Source organism: Lactuca virosa, chromosome 5, assembly GCF_052849685.1.
Source record: "Lactuca virosa cultivar CGN04683 chromosome 5, Lactuca_virosa_CGN04683_v6, whole genome shotgun sequence".
Lineage (NCBI taxonomy): Eukaryota > Viridiplantae > Streptophyta > Magnoliopsida > Asterales > Asteraceae > Lactuca > Lactuca virosa.
Window position 1 is genome coordinate 915,058 of NC_136430.1, and position 17,007 is coordinate 932,064.

Genomic DNA, 17,007 nt, shown 5'->3' on the forward strand with positions numbered 1-17,007 from the left:
CATGCAGTAAACGTTAAATAATTTAGAGTGATTGACTTGGTCATATTGCACTGCTCTTGTTTGAGTCCAACCGTTGTAGGGTTGGGTCTTTTATTCGAAAGATTATTTAAGTTTTGTTTCATGTAATTGTATTCATGAAGCAGTTAGCTGATATTAGTAGGGGTTTTACAACAGTTGATGGCAGGGTAAGGTTGGAATCCTAGGAGAGCCTAGGAATTTCATTAGAGGAATTGATGCGCTATTTAGCGGCGGGCATTCGTTTGAGAATGGGTATATTTGGTTGCATCGGACGGTAGTCGACATGAGTAGTCACTTAGAGGATTCGTAATGATTATTGAGGAACATATGGATAGGTGTGGAAGGTAGTATTACCGTACTACTGAAAGCACAGGATCCATACTCGAATCAAGGGAGATTTTGGGTATTCTAAGGAGCTGATTGAGGGTAGATTGTATGGTTTGGCACCAAGTTTGATTGCAATGTGTTTCCATCTTATTCAGTTTATCGGTCATGGTTGTTTAGGCTGAGGATGGTCCTGATGATTATTTAGACCTTAGTGGCCATGTCAGTTTGGGTTCTGAATGGTGCAAACCTAGGTGAGTTAGTTGATTTTGAGGTCTCAAAGGCCTTTCTCAAGGTAGTTTCAGTTGAGTCGCGGGACTCAAGAAGGGAGCGATTGTGATGATCAGCTTGATGATTGCAGCCGGAGGCTTAGTGATTGACAGATGCATTCGAATGCCACTATCTATAAAGGGGATTATGTTATTCCATATTTCCATGTTCAAAGGATAGAGAGACAACGGAAAAGTAATTTTAAGAGTTGGGATGTAGACCCAACATGTGGCTAGGTAGTTACAGTTTTTGGCAGAAAGTATGGCAGTGTGGAAATGCACCAGAGGATTCTTATGGTAGGATTTCCTTGGAATGAGATCAAGGGTGTACTCTCTTTGAATTTAGTAGGTCATGTGCTAGTTGATTGTTTCAGGTAAGCAGGGAAGTGAAGTGGGGACAACAACTTTTGTTGTGTCTGATGTATCCTGACTAAGTGAATGATGCTTATTGTATTTATGAATGATTCTTGCGAAGAATTGTTAGGCAAGGTGTGTGGTAGTCTAATTGTTTCTTGATAGATAATCTTTGTTATAAATGGACTGTTAGAATTATTGCTTGTGTATCTACATGGGATTCTTGATGTTAGAGGCGATTATGATTACGGAGTTTCCGAGGTCTCCATCTAGGATTCAAAATCTCTTTGAGTTTGCTTGGTATTTATCCGGAAGACCATCTTACGATGTGTTATACATTCCACGGGTCTAGGATGCAATGTATCTGGTTGAGCCGATTTGATATTTGGTTTGTTTTCTACGTGAGTAGGTGGTAGTTTAAACCCTAAGTGGGGGAGAACTGGGTATTTTTCTTGAAGGATCATTGATCTGTTCGAGTTTTTGATTTCAAAAAAATTGGTGATAGGGATGTACGGTTCGGGTATGCGAGACTTTGGTTCAAGATTTGGTCATGACGGCAGCACATAGCAAGTTACTAGAGCTCGTTGTATCAGCTGAAGATTTGGTCATGACGGGAGCTCGTTGTATCAATCATGACGGAAGCACAAAATTTGGTTCAAGACTTTCGCTTAAGATTTGGTACATTCGAGCTTTATCAGTTGAAGTTCAATGGATGCTTCAACCTATCATCAAGATATATACATTGTACATTTTGGTTTCTGGGTATGGGTACCCTCAATTGTTGGTTATAGAAGTTTTGTTCATAGCGGGCTTCGGTTTGGCAGCTGTCCTTGGATTTTTGGGGGTTCGGATGTTGAAGCGGTGTTGTTTAGTTTTTCAGGTGTGGCTTTGGATCTGCACAAAATTCAATTTTGGCATTTCATTTCATTAGGTTTGGTATTTGGATTGATTCGACCAGGGTTTTAGCTGAATTTCTAGATAACTATGGACGTTTTATCGAGCTAGTTACGTATTGGACGAATATGTTCGGTTTCAGTCTAGGTGTGGGATCTTGTTCTAGTCATTCATGAGGATGTTTCAGTTAGAAATTGAGGTTCATCATTTTAGTTAGATCTACTGGTACCACACCCTTTTAGGTAAGGTTGTGAGGATGAAAGAATGCAGTAGATTTGGGGTTTGTTATGGGTTCTCTTAAGGGTTTGTATTGTGGTAAGTTATATAGATATTTTCATGAGGGGGTGTATGTGGACTAAGTATGTTAGCATGAGAACACTTGGCTCAAGTTATTGGTGTGGTTATTATTTCTTTTATAACTCTTGAATAAGAACAACATTACAATAGCCCATCTCTTTCTCTGGTTGTGTGTGACCATGTTTTCGCCCGATTTTGCTTTGGTAGTAGCGTGTACAATGAAAGTATTTGTGTGTGATAGAAGGGCATGGAACGTGTTGTGTTTCATGTAGTATTGAGAGGGATGTTGATTTGGTTCCTGCAAGTTAGTGGGTTGATGGTTATGTATCTTTAGGACCATCTGATGCTGGTTGTTAGTCTTCAGGCCAATGATGGAATGACGACAAGATCGGCATAGTACCGTGAGCCTATCATCTTCGTGGACTGAAGGTGTCACGATCTATCATGAACCAGCGACTGTATAATTCATATGGATGGGTCCTAGTAGTCATTTGATTGAGATACTTAGGTCTTAGATTGTTCGTCTTATTGGAATGGTTGGGTGTTAGTGCATTTTTAGGAGTTGGGAGACTCAATGACCAGCTGGTTTGGATCATGTGGACAGTAAAATTTTGTTGTGGGTATTAGTTGTGCATCAGAAGTCTCTTGCTAAATGGTTGCATTTGTTGGTCTCTACCTGCTTATGGGCTATTATTTAGAAGTGTGTTTAAGATAAATGGGTTTATGATCTGAAACTTTGGGTCGTGAGGATCGTTGATAATGTCTCGAATGAATTTTCAAGGAGTTGTACACCTAAGCTGATGAGAGATTTGGATACAACATGAGAATATTGGATGGACCATCATTATGCTCGTGATAGCAGTGGGTTGGTGATGAATTTTCAGGAAGTCAAGCGTGTATTTAAGTTTTTTAGGCACAATTTTCAGACTTTGATTGGATGAAATTCACGATCGAGATGTTTTGAGTATTCTTTATGCATGGTTTGGTGGTGTTCCTAGTCAGGGAACTAGGGGTAGGTATGACGAATGAATGATCAACAGTCTTAGGTTATGGTTTTGAATTTTGGACTGATGGGTTCTCGGTTCTGGGAAGTGTATTGCTGGAGTTGGTTTGTGGCTGTAGTTTGAGAGTTCCCAGTTTGAGTGGTTTTCATGGGAGGTTGGGTATTACGGTTAGGGAGAGGAAGATACTTATTGTGGTTGAATATGTTCAAGTTATTGAGTTGTTTGTTGACAGTTGTGGGTCTCCCAGTGATCTCTCGAGTTTTATGTTTAGATGCCTTGATTTTGAAGTGGTTAGAGGGAGCTTATGGAATATGTTGGCGTTGTTTTCAGAGATTCTAAAAAAGACGGATTTCGAGGACGAAATACGGTTTAAGTGTTGAAGAGTTGTAACATCCTATTTCGAGAAGATTCTTATTTTGGGGTTGTATACAATATTTCCATCAAGTAAAGGCCTCGGGCTTCAAGGGAGTAGGGTTTAGAACCAATTGGATGTTGATAATATTGGTTGTATGTTCTAAGCCCTTGGTTTGTGTTTTGGAGTTAAAGGGTAAAAGTGGAAAAATAATGTGCTATGCTTCTTGAATGGATTATGGTTTTTAGTTCGACATTTGTTAAGCCAAAATTAACTACACAAATTTAAGGGGATCATCAATACTTTTCCGTGGATATAAAGATCGCCAAAAAACAGTGTTGCAACAAAGAAGTTACAACGGTTTGAAGCTGAGGTGGTTTTGGGTGAAAGTCGTGGCCACGTCGTGGGGAACAGTCAGGACCAAACCCATGATTTTTTAGGGGTTTCAACGTATTTAAGCTTAATGTTCCACATTTTTGGGCATTTTATCAGCCTCCGTCATGTCAAGAACCTATTAGGAGAAACCCTAGCCTCCACCTTCAAGATTTGATCTTCTCCTCTCTCACCTCTCCTCTTTTGGATGCTTTTCATGTTATTGTGATGAAACAAGAAGATCAAGAAGGTTATTTTGGTTGCAAGGAATGATTTTTCAAGTTTGAATCCATCAAAGGCACTACATTTCTGGACTATTGTAAGTATAAAGTTCCAATCTTGCTATCTAGTGTTGGGGTATTATGTATTCTAACATCCCTATGGTGCACATACAGCCCTAATGCTTTGGATCTAAGTTTTCTCTAGTTATACATGCAACAAAAAATTATCCAAAGCATGAAACCTATAACTAGCATACAACTTGATATTTGAAACATAAAAAAGTTAGACAATTACCTCTTTGTTGTAGCTTGTAGAGTTTTGGCCTTTCAAGAGCTTAGTGCCTCAAATGTTGCACCTCTCATGGAATCACAACACACCATGAAAAAATGGAGGACTTTGAGAGAGAGATTAGACACACCAAAAATCAGCTATACTCTCCATGGAATACACTAGTTCCGATTTTAGGGTTTAGGGAATACATATATAGTGTAGAATTCCAAGAGTCATATGTGAACCCTAATTCTTACACTTACGCTTATGATCCAATAACTCATATGGACTAACTCTTCATGGACTCTCACATAAACTTAGTCCATCATGGATCAATAGCCCAAACCATATGTATCACTGATTTACATAATCAGTCCCCGTTAATTTAATTAGTCTCTTTTGATCACTAAATTAATTCCAAATTAATTCTAGATCAATACTAATTAAATAATATGATTTCTCAATTAATATATTATACTTATAATATATTAATAAACCACAAATAACCTCTTTCTCAAATATCCATCCTATCAAATTTCCCTGGTGAATGCAACCCAAAAGGACCATGCTACTCTCGGGTCAAATACATACCAATTATAGTTATGGACTTAGACACCTAATCCAACATCTAGTTTGTTAGATCTTGTCATTTGGGGTTTTTGGCACTTTTATTTCATTTCATGAGTGATCTTGGAGTTGATTGGACTCCAACATCTTTTGATCAGTTTGGAATGTTTCTTTGACCCCGTGGAATAGGAAAGTTATGATTTTTTGCCTTCCTTTTAGCCATGAAAGTTATCTTGGTCTTTTATACTATTTTGGTGTATTAATGTTTAGATCTTGGAAGATTGTGCCATTATAATGGCTTATCGAGGACATATTCCTAGTCCTCGTAGCGAGTGACCATCCTGATGTTCCTAATCCAGTCATTAAAGTTGGAACCATCAAAGATGACTCTCCTACAAAGGTTCGTGAGAGAGAAGGAGCCAGTACGGTTTGAGCCAGAAGTAGTGTTGGAAGACATCTGAAAAAGAAAAGAAATACAAAGTTTAGATTATATAAGAGTCCTGAATATAACACCCAAATGAAATATTAAGGCTAGGACCCAACACAATATTTTACAAATTGGATGAGGGATGCCGTAATCCAACTTGCAAAATATTTGAAGGTAGGTAAATGACGATTTACCAATTTCCACCATGAAAAACGAAATTGATTATTAAGTTATAATTGGATTGAAATTCCTAGATTCCTTTAAGATTCATCGAACTTTTCAATGGCATGTTTAAATCTCGATTATGCCCTTCAAGTTTGTGACTGGGATACCGAGGATCACAAACAAGGTGTGAATAACCATGCAAATTAACTTGGTACACTTGATGTCATTTATCACCTAATCGATATGCCGGTTAACCACACACGCTCCACCGATCTATGACAAACATCAATCTACCCTTTGCCACCCTTACTAGTCCATGTTAGTGTGTCGGTTAACCACACACGCTCCACTAACGACTTGGTAAGGTGCAAAGTACAATTTCATTGATTAGCATGAATTTCACATTTTCCTAAAGTAACTAAGATTGAGAATTTAATAAAAGTTTAGTTACTTTATAATTATCATTATATTTTTAATGAGGATTAGTGTCCTATCATACCCATTCGGCTAACAACCCTCCACCAGTCAAGGAAGTGGTGGGTGAGAATGGACACCCATTAAACTGACATTTTATAGGCAGTAACCTTATACCCCCCTTATACTCCGACTTCGTGAATGAGGCCTACTAATGGTAAGAATGACTTGTCTTATACATATATATAATTGTTAAACTTATAATATTATAATAGTATAAGGGTTGAATTTTAAACTTTTAAAATTCTAGGGTTTGGAATTAAAGTATTCTTAAGTGTGACTTTACAAATTCCAAAACTTGAGGGCAAGTTTTGACACTATTCAAAACTTTTCATTTTCTTAACTTATTAGTTTAATGACTTTTAAAGAAAAGACTTTTGGTTTTCCATAACTTGAGGACAAGTTATGGAGTCCATTAAAACCATTAAGATCATTTATTTAATTAACACAATAATCAAAAATTCATACATGATCTAATTACACTCATAAGCATAAGATAATTCATATCACCAATCTTCAAGAAATTAACCTAATCATATAAACTAATACAAATCTTGAAATTGTGACAATTATCTTTTAATTGGACAAGCATGATCATCACCTTATGAAAAAATAGATTTCATGGTTCAAAAAACAGTTTGGGGTAATGATCCTAATCCAATTTCTGGCCAAAAGTCGAAAATCTGCCCACTGGAGCACCAACTCGGTGATTACATGATCTGGACTCGTCGAGTTGGTCATTTTATGAGTGGACTCGACGAGTTCTCTGAAAAGAATGCAGAAATTCGATTTTTCAACTTTGAAAATCAATAAAACATCAAGTATAATAAAAAACAATCCTAGGCTCTGATACCACTGATGGGTTTTGAGCATCCTAACAACCTTAAGGTGCACATACAACCCTAAATGCTTTGGATCTATGTTTTCTGTAATTATACATGTAATTGGTTTTCCAAAGCATTATCCTAACTAGCATGCATATCATGGGTATTAGTATAACATAAGCTAGTTAGATGACATAAGTTTTTATTGTAGCTTGATTCCTTGGACCTTTAAGAGCCTAGCACCCCAAATGTGATGCCTCAAATGCTTCACACAACACCACCAACAATGGAGGACTTAAGAGAGAATATCTTACACACAAAAATCGGCTATGCTCTTCCAAAGAACACTAGGTACCGATTTTAGTAGCCTAGGGTGTTCTTATAATGTGCATGACTCTAATGTGCATGACTCTTCACATTACTTGGGATCCATGGGTTAAACCTCCATGGGCTATCCATGGACTACCATGTTGGTTTTAGCCCATCCTAAATAACCATAAGTCGACACAATAAGAATGATTTATTTACCAAATCAACCCTTTATATTTAATTAGTCTCTTTAGATCACAAAATTAATTCCAAATTAATTCTTGATCAATACCAATTAAATAATATGATTTCATATTAATATATTAGAACTTATAATATTTTAATAAATCATAAATATCCTCTCCTCAAAAGTCCATCCTTACAAATTGTTTCGGTGCCAAGCAACCCAAATGGACCATGCTACTCCCGGGTCAAGTACATACCAAATATTAAGGTTCTAAATAACGTAAGGCGTGACATGGCGGCAATGTCAAGCCTCAAGCTTTTCCGAGCCTTGGCGAGTCACGTCGTTTGTAAGGCGTGACTTAAGGCGGCAATTTTTTGTATAATTCATATTTTTATATGTATTTTCTACTATTATTCATTTTTATACACATATATGAGTCAAGGCGGCGTTTTGGTAAACCGACACACTAATTTGGAACTAGCAAAGGTGGCAAAGGGTAACTTAATGTTTATCATAGATCAATGGAGCGTGTGTGGTTAACCGGCACATTGATTAGGTGGTATATGACATTCGAGAGTACCAAGTACATTTGCATGGTTATTCACACATTGTTTTTGATCCTCGGTATCCCAGTCACAAACTTGAAGGGCATAATCGAGATTTAAACATGCCATTGAAAAGTTCAATGAATCTCAAAAGAATCTAGGAATTTCAAATCATTTAAAACTTAAATCCTTTTCGTTTTTCATGGTGGAAATTGGTAAATCGTCATTTTCCTACCTTCATATTATTTGCAATTAGATTACGGCATCCCTCTTCTGAATTATAAATAATCATGTTGTATCCTATCCCTAATTTCTCATTTGGGTGTTTAATTGGGGATTATTATCTAATCTAAACTATATTCTTTTTCTATTTCAGATGTCTACTCAAAACAACAATGCTTCTGGGTCAACCCCATCTGGGTCATTCTCACTCATGAACTTGTATCGGAGGGTGATATTTGATGGGACCAATTTTAATGACTAGATCCGCAACATTCGCATGGTCACCCTCTACGAGGACAAAGAGTATGTTCTCGACAAGGAGATGAAGGAAGTCAACGTGAACACTTCTACTCCTGAAGAAATTGTTGCTTACGAAACTCATGAGCGAGATGCTATGAAGGTTCATTGCATCATGCTCGCAACAATGACTACTGAACTCAAAAATTCCTATGAGGACTACTATCCTTACGAGATGCACCAAGATTTGATGGAAATGTACAATCAAAGTGCCAGACAGGAGAGGTATGAGATCATCGCCTCGATGATCACTACCAAAATGAAGGATGGAGAGTCCATCACGACCCACTTGCAGAAAATGTAGAGATTCGTAGACTGCTTGCTGAAGTTGAATGTCAAGTTCGATGAGGAACTGGCCATAGATATCATTCTACACTCGTTGCCTCCTTGTTACGAACAGTTTCGTATGACCTATCATATGAACAAGGAGGAGGTCACTCTGAGCAAGCTTCAAGGCCTGCTAAGGACTGCTGAGAGTAGTCTGAAAGGCAAATCTACTGCATCTACTCCTGTGACATCCCCAATTTCACGGCCAGAAAAGACCGATTCGTTTATGCTTTGTTTTATAAATCAGAGTGATCGTTTAAAGAAAACGGTTGCGGAATTTGTTCCCAAAACAAGATATGATAATAACTTATCAAAACATTTCTCAAAGAGAATGTATTTTTATTTAATAATAAAACCTCGGGATGTCATGTTCCGATACAGACACATAAGGATAAACATATCATACTTTCATTTACACTAGTGATTTACATCTCTTATAATCTCTCAGTGAAATGGGTCTTCGCATCGATACTTGTGATACAAAGAAAACTGAGTGGGTCAGGCTTGGGAGCCTGGTGAGCATATAGGGTTTTCAACCCACAATAATATATTTATTATATTTAATCATCAAATAATCAACCCAATTATCCATCCCCATTATCTCTATTTATCTTAAGGATCTACCCTAAGAATCATCTATCCTTCATTCTTAAGGATTGATATGAGGTATAGGCACGAAGTCACATTGTCGCCAGGGTTTACTCAATAGGCGCTAACTCCATAGTCACCAAGGTTTATATAATAGGCGCTAACTCCATAGTCACCAAGGCTTATACAATAGGCGCTAACTCCATAGTCACCAACTATCCTATCTACCCATATTCTACCCAACATTTTCGTAGATATAAATACTTACATAGTTTAAATCATTTAACACCTGTATAAAACATTAATTCCACGCCCATCTCAAATAGACAAACAATATATAACATATAGCACGTATTTCATGGCAAACACTTCATATATATGTGTTAGAAGAAAGTAACTACACACTCACACAAAACATATACTTAATACATTCAAACATTACTTGTATTAAAATCGTGTTTGTGAAAGGGACTATACACTCACACAAAACATATACTTAATACATTCAAACATTACTTATATTAAAATCGTGTTTGTGAAAGGGACTATACACTCACCTGATTTAATGAAAATCGGGCAGCAATTCGTTTCCTAAAACGATCGTTTCTAATAAAACTGGGAGTTTTATTGAGAAACCAGGCTCTGCGAGGGGTCAGGCTTCGAAACTGAAAATATAAATTTTCCGGGTCTTCGGGCACTTCGGGGCGTGTTTCGGGTGTTGGAAATGATCTTGGGGCTTCGGGGGAGGTCGAAATAGTGAAAATATGAGTTTAGGGGTGAAAAATGCCAAGTTTCTAATTATAGCAGGGAGATCTCGTAGGTCTTCTATTCATAGGAGGGGAGATCCGGAGCTTCGGCCGAGAAGGGACACGCGGCAGCAGCAGCGAAGGCAGGTGGCGCGCATGCGAGGGAGGCCAGGTGTTCGTGCGAGGCTCGGACACGCCTGCGACACACATCGCTTCACAAGTGGACCAACTCCTCGGATGACGCAGCTGCTTTAGACACGGGGCGAGATCGGGACGAGGGTGACGTGGCCGAACACCAGCCATGCGAAATTCCTCGGATTTCAGACTTTTCTTGATTTTTGTGCCCCGAAATTCTAAAATTCATAACTTTCGCATACGAGCTCCGTTTTTGACGTTCTTTATATGCACGGGTAGGTAAAATTACACTCCACAACTTTCGTTTAGACTTTGTCGGCTAATTTTGAATTTAATTTTTATATTATTATTTTTAACAGACCGGGACAGGAAATCCGTTAAAAATTCATAACTTCTTCATCCGACGTCCGTTTTCGTCTGTCTTTTTACCGTTGTGCTACTATTTATGAGACCTTCGATTCTCGTTTAGGTCGTGTCGGCTAAAAATCACTCGATCTAAAATTCGAGTTTTTAGCTGTCTACTACTAAGCTGAAACTTCGAAAAATCATAACTTCCTCATACGAAGTCAGATTTGGGCGTTCTTTTTATACCTACTCTCGGTTTAACGAACACTACGAGTTTCGTTTAGATCACTAAGGCTAACAAGTAGTTTATCAAAATCTCACTTTTTACGACATTCGACACCGTGCCGGTTTTGTCGCGAAACTTCGACAGGTCATAACTTCTTCGTTATAACTCGGATTTCGACGTTCTTTATATATCCGGAAACCTTGAGAAATATACTACAACTTGGTTAAGATTAATCCTTCTAAATAATCTTCCATAAAAAAGTCATTTTTGATGCTTATCGTCTCTAAATTGACTAGCCCGGATCTACGGGCGTTACAACTCCTACTACTGTTGCCCCTGTCTTGGCTATTGAGCAAGGGAAAGGAAAGAAGAGGAAGGCTCCTTCTAAGAGCCAAAAGGGTAAACCCCATGATGGATCCTCTTCTAGTGGGACCAAAGCTAGTTCTGCTACCCCCTCTTCCAACCCAAAAGAAGTAGAGTGTTTCTACTGTCATGACACAGGGCATTGGAAACGAAGTTGCCCGAAGTATCTGCAGGACATCAAGGATGGGAAGATAAATCCATCCTTCGCAGGTATTTATACTATTCAATCTAACAACTCATCACATGCTATTTCTTGGGTCCTTTATACAGGATGTGGTCTTCACATTTGTTCTGATTTGTAGGGTCTAAGAAGAACTAGGGATGTGGAGCATAGGAAGATGAACCTGATCATGGGGAATAGGAAAGCGTCGCTTGTCACCAAGATTGGAGTTTACTCTTTGGTGCTTATTAGTGGGTTAGGTTTAGATTTGAATGATTATTGCTACTCATCAGAAAGGGCAAGAAACATTATTTCTTTTCATGGTTTGTACAGACAAGGTTTTAGATTTTTGTTTAAAAATGAAATTGCTTCTATTAATGCTTTATTGAATGGTACTTTCTATTTTGAAGCATTGCCTTGTAATGGAGTATATGAAACTGTGAATGTTGTAGATAACTTAGGAAATAATGCGTTGCACATTGATTCGTCAAATGGTTTGGACAAAGCATGCTTGTGGCATTGTCGTCTTGGATATGTCAACAAGAAGCGCATAGCCCAACTCCAATAGGATGGAGTGTTGGAGTCATTCGACCTCAAATCGGATGACACGTGTGAATCTTGTTTACTTGGAAAGATGAAGAAGTCACCCTTCACTGGTACTTGTGAAAGGGGTGAGGGTTTATTGGATCTCATACATACGGATGTATGTGTACCTTTTAGATCCACCACAAGGGATGCAAACCGCTTCTATGTGACTTTTACTTATGATTATAGCAGATATGGGTATATCTACTTAATCAAGCACAAGTTAGAAACCTTTGAAAAGTTCAAAGAGTTTAAGCAAGAAGTGGAGAATCAGCTGGGCAGGAAAATTAAGATGCTCCGATCCGATCGAGGAGGTGAGTACGTTAGTATTGAATTCCACGACTACCTCAAGGAATGCAGAATCGTTTCGCAATTGATGCCGCCTTGGACACCGTAGTTGAATGGTGTGGCTGAGAGGCGCAATCGAATCTTGTTGGACATGGTTCGTTCCATGATGAGTCGAGCTTCGGTACCTATATCATTTTGGGGGTATGCCTTAGAGACTGCCTCCCATATCCTTAATCTAGTCCCAACTAAGAAGGTTGCCAAAACACCTCATGAGATGTGGACAACGAACGTTCCCTCGTTGGCACATATCAAGGTTTGGGGTTGTGAGGATTTCGTAAGACGATAGACTCACGAAAAGCTCGAACCTTGTAGTGAGCGATGTATTTTCATCGGCTATCCATAGAAGTCCTTTGGATATCTCTTTTATAGACCAAGTGACAATGTTGTCTTTGTTGCGAGGAGAGGGGTTTTCCGAGAGAGAGAGAGAAATCGAATGCCAAGAGGACAAAGGAGGCACATTGATATTGAAGAGCTTCAAGAATCAAGTGATGAAGGAACCTCTAACACTGGTGCTCAACACGAGGAGGAAACTCTAGTTGAACCATCGACGAGTCCCTACCTCTTAGACGTTCCAGTAGATTAGTGTTCCACCCGTATTATATGGTTTCTATATAGCTGTTGAGGGTGATACGTTTATTAGTGATAGTACACTAATAAATTTGGATGAACCTAACAACTACAAGGAAGCCATGGCAGGCCTGGAGCCTGTGAAATGGAAAGAGGCTATGGACAACTAGATTCAGTCCATGTATGACAATCAAGTTTGGAACTTGGTTGACAATGTGCCAGGTCGTAAGACGGTCGAGTGCAAATGGATCTTCAAGAAGAAGTCCGACATGGATGGGAAAGTCACACATATAAGGCGCGATTGGTTGCAAAGGGCTTTACTCAAACTCCTGGAGCTGACTATGATGAGACCTTCTCACCAGTAGCGAAGATTAAGTCTATAAGGGTTATGCTAGCCATAGCTGCGTTTCATGATTATGAAATATGGCAGATGGATGTGAAAACCGATTTCCTAAATGGGAAGTTGGTTGAAGATGTTTACATGATTTAGCCAGAGGGTTTTGTCGATGCGAAGCAACCTAATAGAGTGTGTAAGCTTGAGAAATCCATTTATGGATTGAAACAAGTGTCTCGCAGATGGAATCTTTGTTTCGATGAGAAAGTCAAGCATTAGGGTTTGCATGTGCACCATATGATTGATGTAATGCTAATAACCCAACAAAACCGAGTCAACAACCAACTTCCTTAGGAACACGACACCCAACATCCCAGCCTGTCAATATACAACTTCATGTCCAAGACTTGAGCACATACATACTTTCCATCTTCATGTTTGCTTGCCAATAGGGCTTGAGTGATCTTGAACTTTTCAAGTCGACGAACATGTGGGCCAGGGAGAATTATTAGAGGAGGTCGAGGAAGAGAAGTTCCACTACAACATGAAGAAGGGATTAATCTTTCACCTCGATCGTCTTGTGGAATCTCATCTTTATAAGGAAATCCTTTTCCAAAAGGATAAGGTAGACCATAGTTGTCAGAACTAGACATCTACAAGGGAGAAATTCAAGTTAATTGATTTAAGTCTTTTATATAACACCCAAAATGAAATATTAAGGCTAGGACCGAACACAATATTCTACAATTCGGAAGAGGGATGCCGTAATCCAATTGAAAAATATTTAAAGGTAGGTAAATGATGATTTACCAATTTCCACCATGAAAAACGAAAATGAATACTAGGTTTTAAATGAATTGAAATTCCTAGATTCTTTTGAGATTCATTGAACTTTTCAATGGCATGTTTAATCTCGATTATGCCCTTCAAGTTTGTGACTGGGATACCGAGGATCACAAACAAGGTGTGAATAACCATGCAAATTAGCTTGGTACTCTCGATGTCATTAATCACTTAATCATTGTTCCGGTTAACCACACACGCTCCATTGATCAATGATAATTTACGAGAAACCCATTTCCATCCTTCATTAGTCCACATTAGTGTGCCGGTTAACAACACATGCCCCACTAACTGACCAATAAGGTGCAATGTGAAATTTCATGTGTTAGCATCAAATTCACATTTTTCCTAAAGTAACTAAGATTGAGAATTTATAAAAGTTTAGTTACTTAATATTTCATTATACTTTTAATGAGGATTTAAATGTCCTCTCAAATCTGTTCGGCTAACGACCCTCCACTGGTCAAGGAAACGGTGGGTGAGAGTGGACACCCATTCAATCACCATTTTATAGGCAATTTCCTTATACCCCCTTATAGACCAGCTTCCTGAATGAGGCCTACTAACGGTAAGACTGACTTTTTACTTATACATATATAATATATTAAACTTTTAATTTTATATAGTATAAGGGTGTATTTTACACTTTTTAAATACTAGGTGGTTTAATCTATTAATAAATTAAACTTTTAATTTAATTAACTTTAAACCATATGATTATGGATTTATTAATTCTCTCTTTTAATTAAACACTTACTTAATTTAATAAAGCCATAAGAGTGTAATTTGAACTATTCAAAGGAAACATCAAGGTTCTAAATACAAAATTCAAAATTAAAACTATTTAGTTAATTTTTTAAGTTACGAACCCAAGAGCTGCACCTTTTCAAATTACTAGGTTTTTTTAGAATTCAATGTTTCATAAATGAGACTTTTCAATTTCCAAAACTTGAGGGCAAGTTTTGTAACTCTTGAAAACCTTTTGATTCCAAACTTGATGGCAAGTTTTGTAACTCCTTTAAAAACGTTTTGAGTTCCAAAACTTGATGACAAGTTTTGTAACTCCTTTGAAACATTTAGATCAAATTTTAACCAAATAAAATAATCATAATTTTATCTTTTTACCAATTTGACCTAATGCAACTCTTATAGCAAGATAACTTCAAATCAAAGAATTACAAACAATTAGCTTATCATATAAACTAGTAATTATCTCAAGATTTGACAATTTATCTTTTAATTGGATGAGGTTGATCACTATCATATAAAAAAAAAATAGATTTTATGATTTAAAATAGTTTAAGGTAATGATCCTAATCCAATTCTGGCCAAAAAAAACCCTAAAAACTGCAACCAACCTATCCAACTCATCGTGTCAGATACTGGACTCGTCGAGTTGGCTTGATTTGTGCTTGAGTCGTCGAGTCAGATCATAGGACTCGTCGAGTCCACTGTCCAGACAATAGTTTTTCAATTTTTCCAGCTTTGAACAAATAACCAATGCATTTATCTAATAGAAAACAACCCACGGCTTTGATACCACTGTTGGGGTTTTATGTATTCTAACATCCCTATGGTGCACATACAACCCTAATGCTTTGGATCTAAGTTTTCTCTAGTTATGCATGCAACAAAAAATTATCCAAAGCATGAAACCTATAACTTGCATACAACTTGATATTTGAAACATAAAACAAGTTAGACAATCACCTCTTTGTTGTATCTTGTAGAGTTTTGGCCTTTCAAGATCTTAGTAACTCAAATGTTGCACCTCTAATGGAATCACAACACACCAGAACAAATGGATGACTTTGAGAGAGAGGGAGAGAGAGAGAGAGATAGATAGAGAGAGAGAGAGAGAGAGATTAGACACACCAAAAATCGGCTATACTCTCCATGGAAAACGCTAGTTCCGATTTTAGGGTTTAGGGAATACATATATAGAGTAGAATTCCAAGAGTCATATGTAAACCCTAATTCTTACACTTAGGCTTATGATCCAATAACTCATATGGACTAACTCTTCATGGAATCTCACATAAACTTAGTCCATCATGGATCAATAGCCCAAACCATATGTATCACTGATTAACATAATCAGTCCCCGTTAATTTAATTAGTCTCTTTTGATCACTAAATTAATTCCAAATTAATTATTGATCAATACTAATTAAATAATATGATTTCTCAATTAATATATTATACTTATAATATATTAATAAACTACAAATAACCTCTTTCACAAATATCCATCCTATCAAATTTCCCTGGTGAATGCAACCCAAAAGCACCATGCTACTCTCGGGTCAAATACATACCAATTATAGTTATGGACTTAGACACCTAATCCAACATCTAGTTCGTTAGATCTTGTCATTTGGGGTTTTTGGCACTTTTGGTTCATTTCATGAGTGATCTTGGAGTTGATTGGACTCCAATATCTTTTGATCAGTTTGGAATGTTTCTTTGACCCCGTGGAATAGGAAAGTTATGATTTTTTGCCTTCCCTTTTAGCCATGCAAGTTATCTTGGTCTTTTAGACTATTTTGGTGTATTAAAGTTTATATCTTGGAAGATTGTGCCATTATAATGGGTAAAGTTGGAAACTTTATCCATCTAGACATCTTGTTGATTCATATATGAAAGTTGGGGAGTTGGACTTAATGGATTGAGCTACGAAAGATGCATTTTTGGCCCCTTTGAAACTTAAAGACTAGATCTTATTTGTGTTGACCATCTAAATGGATGAAGTTGGAAACGTTAGCCATTATGAAGTTATTAGGAAGCATATCAGATGTTATGAGTTTTGGTCTTTTTGGATTAACCTCGTTTGAGTTGTTCAGACTACTCCCCACGACGTGGCTCAGGCTGCCACGATGTGGTGATTAGGGAATTGGCAACTATTTTGGTATTTTGTGCCCACGACATGGTCAAGGAATGCCATGAAATGGATGGCTGCTGATTGGAAATTTTGACTTTAAACTTTGACCGTTGACTTGTTGACTAGTTTGACTTTTGGTCAAACTTGAGTAGAATTGAGCATTTGA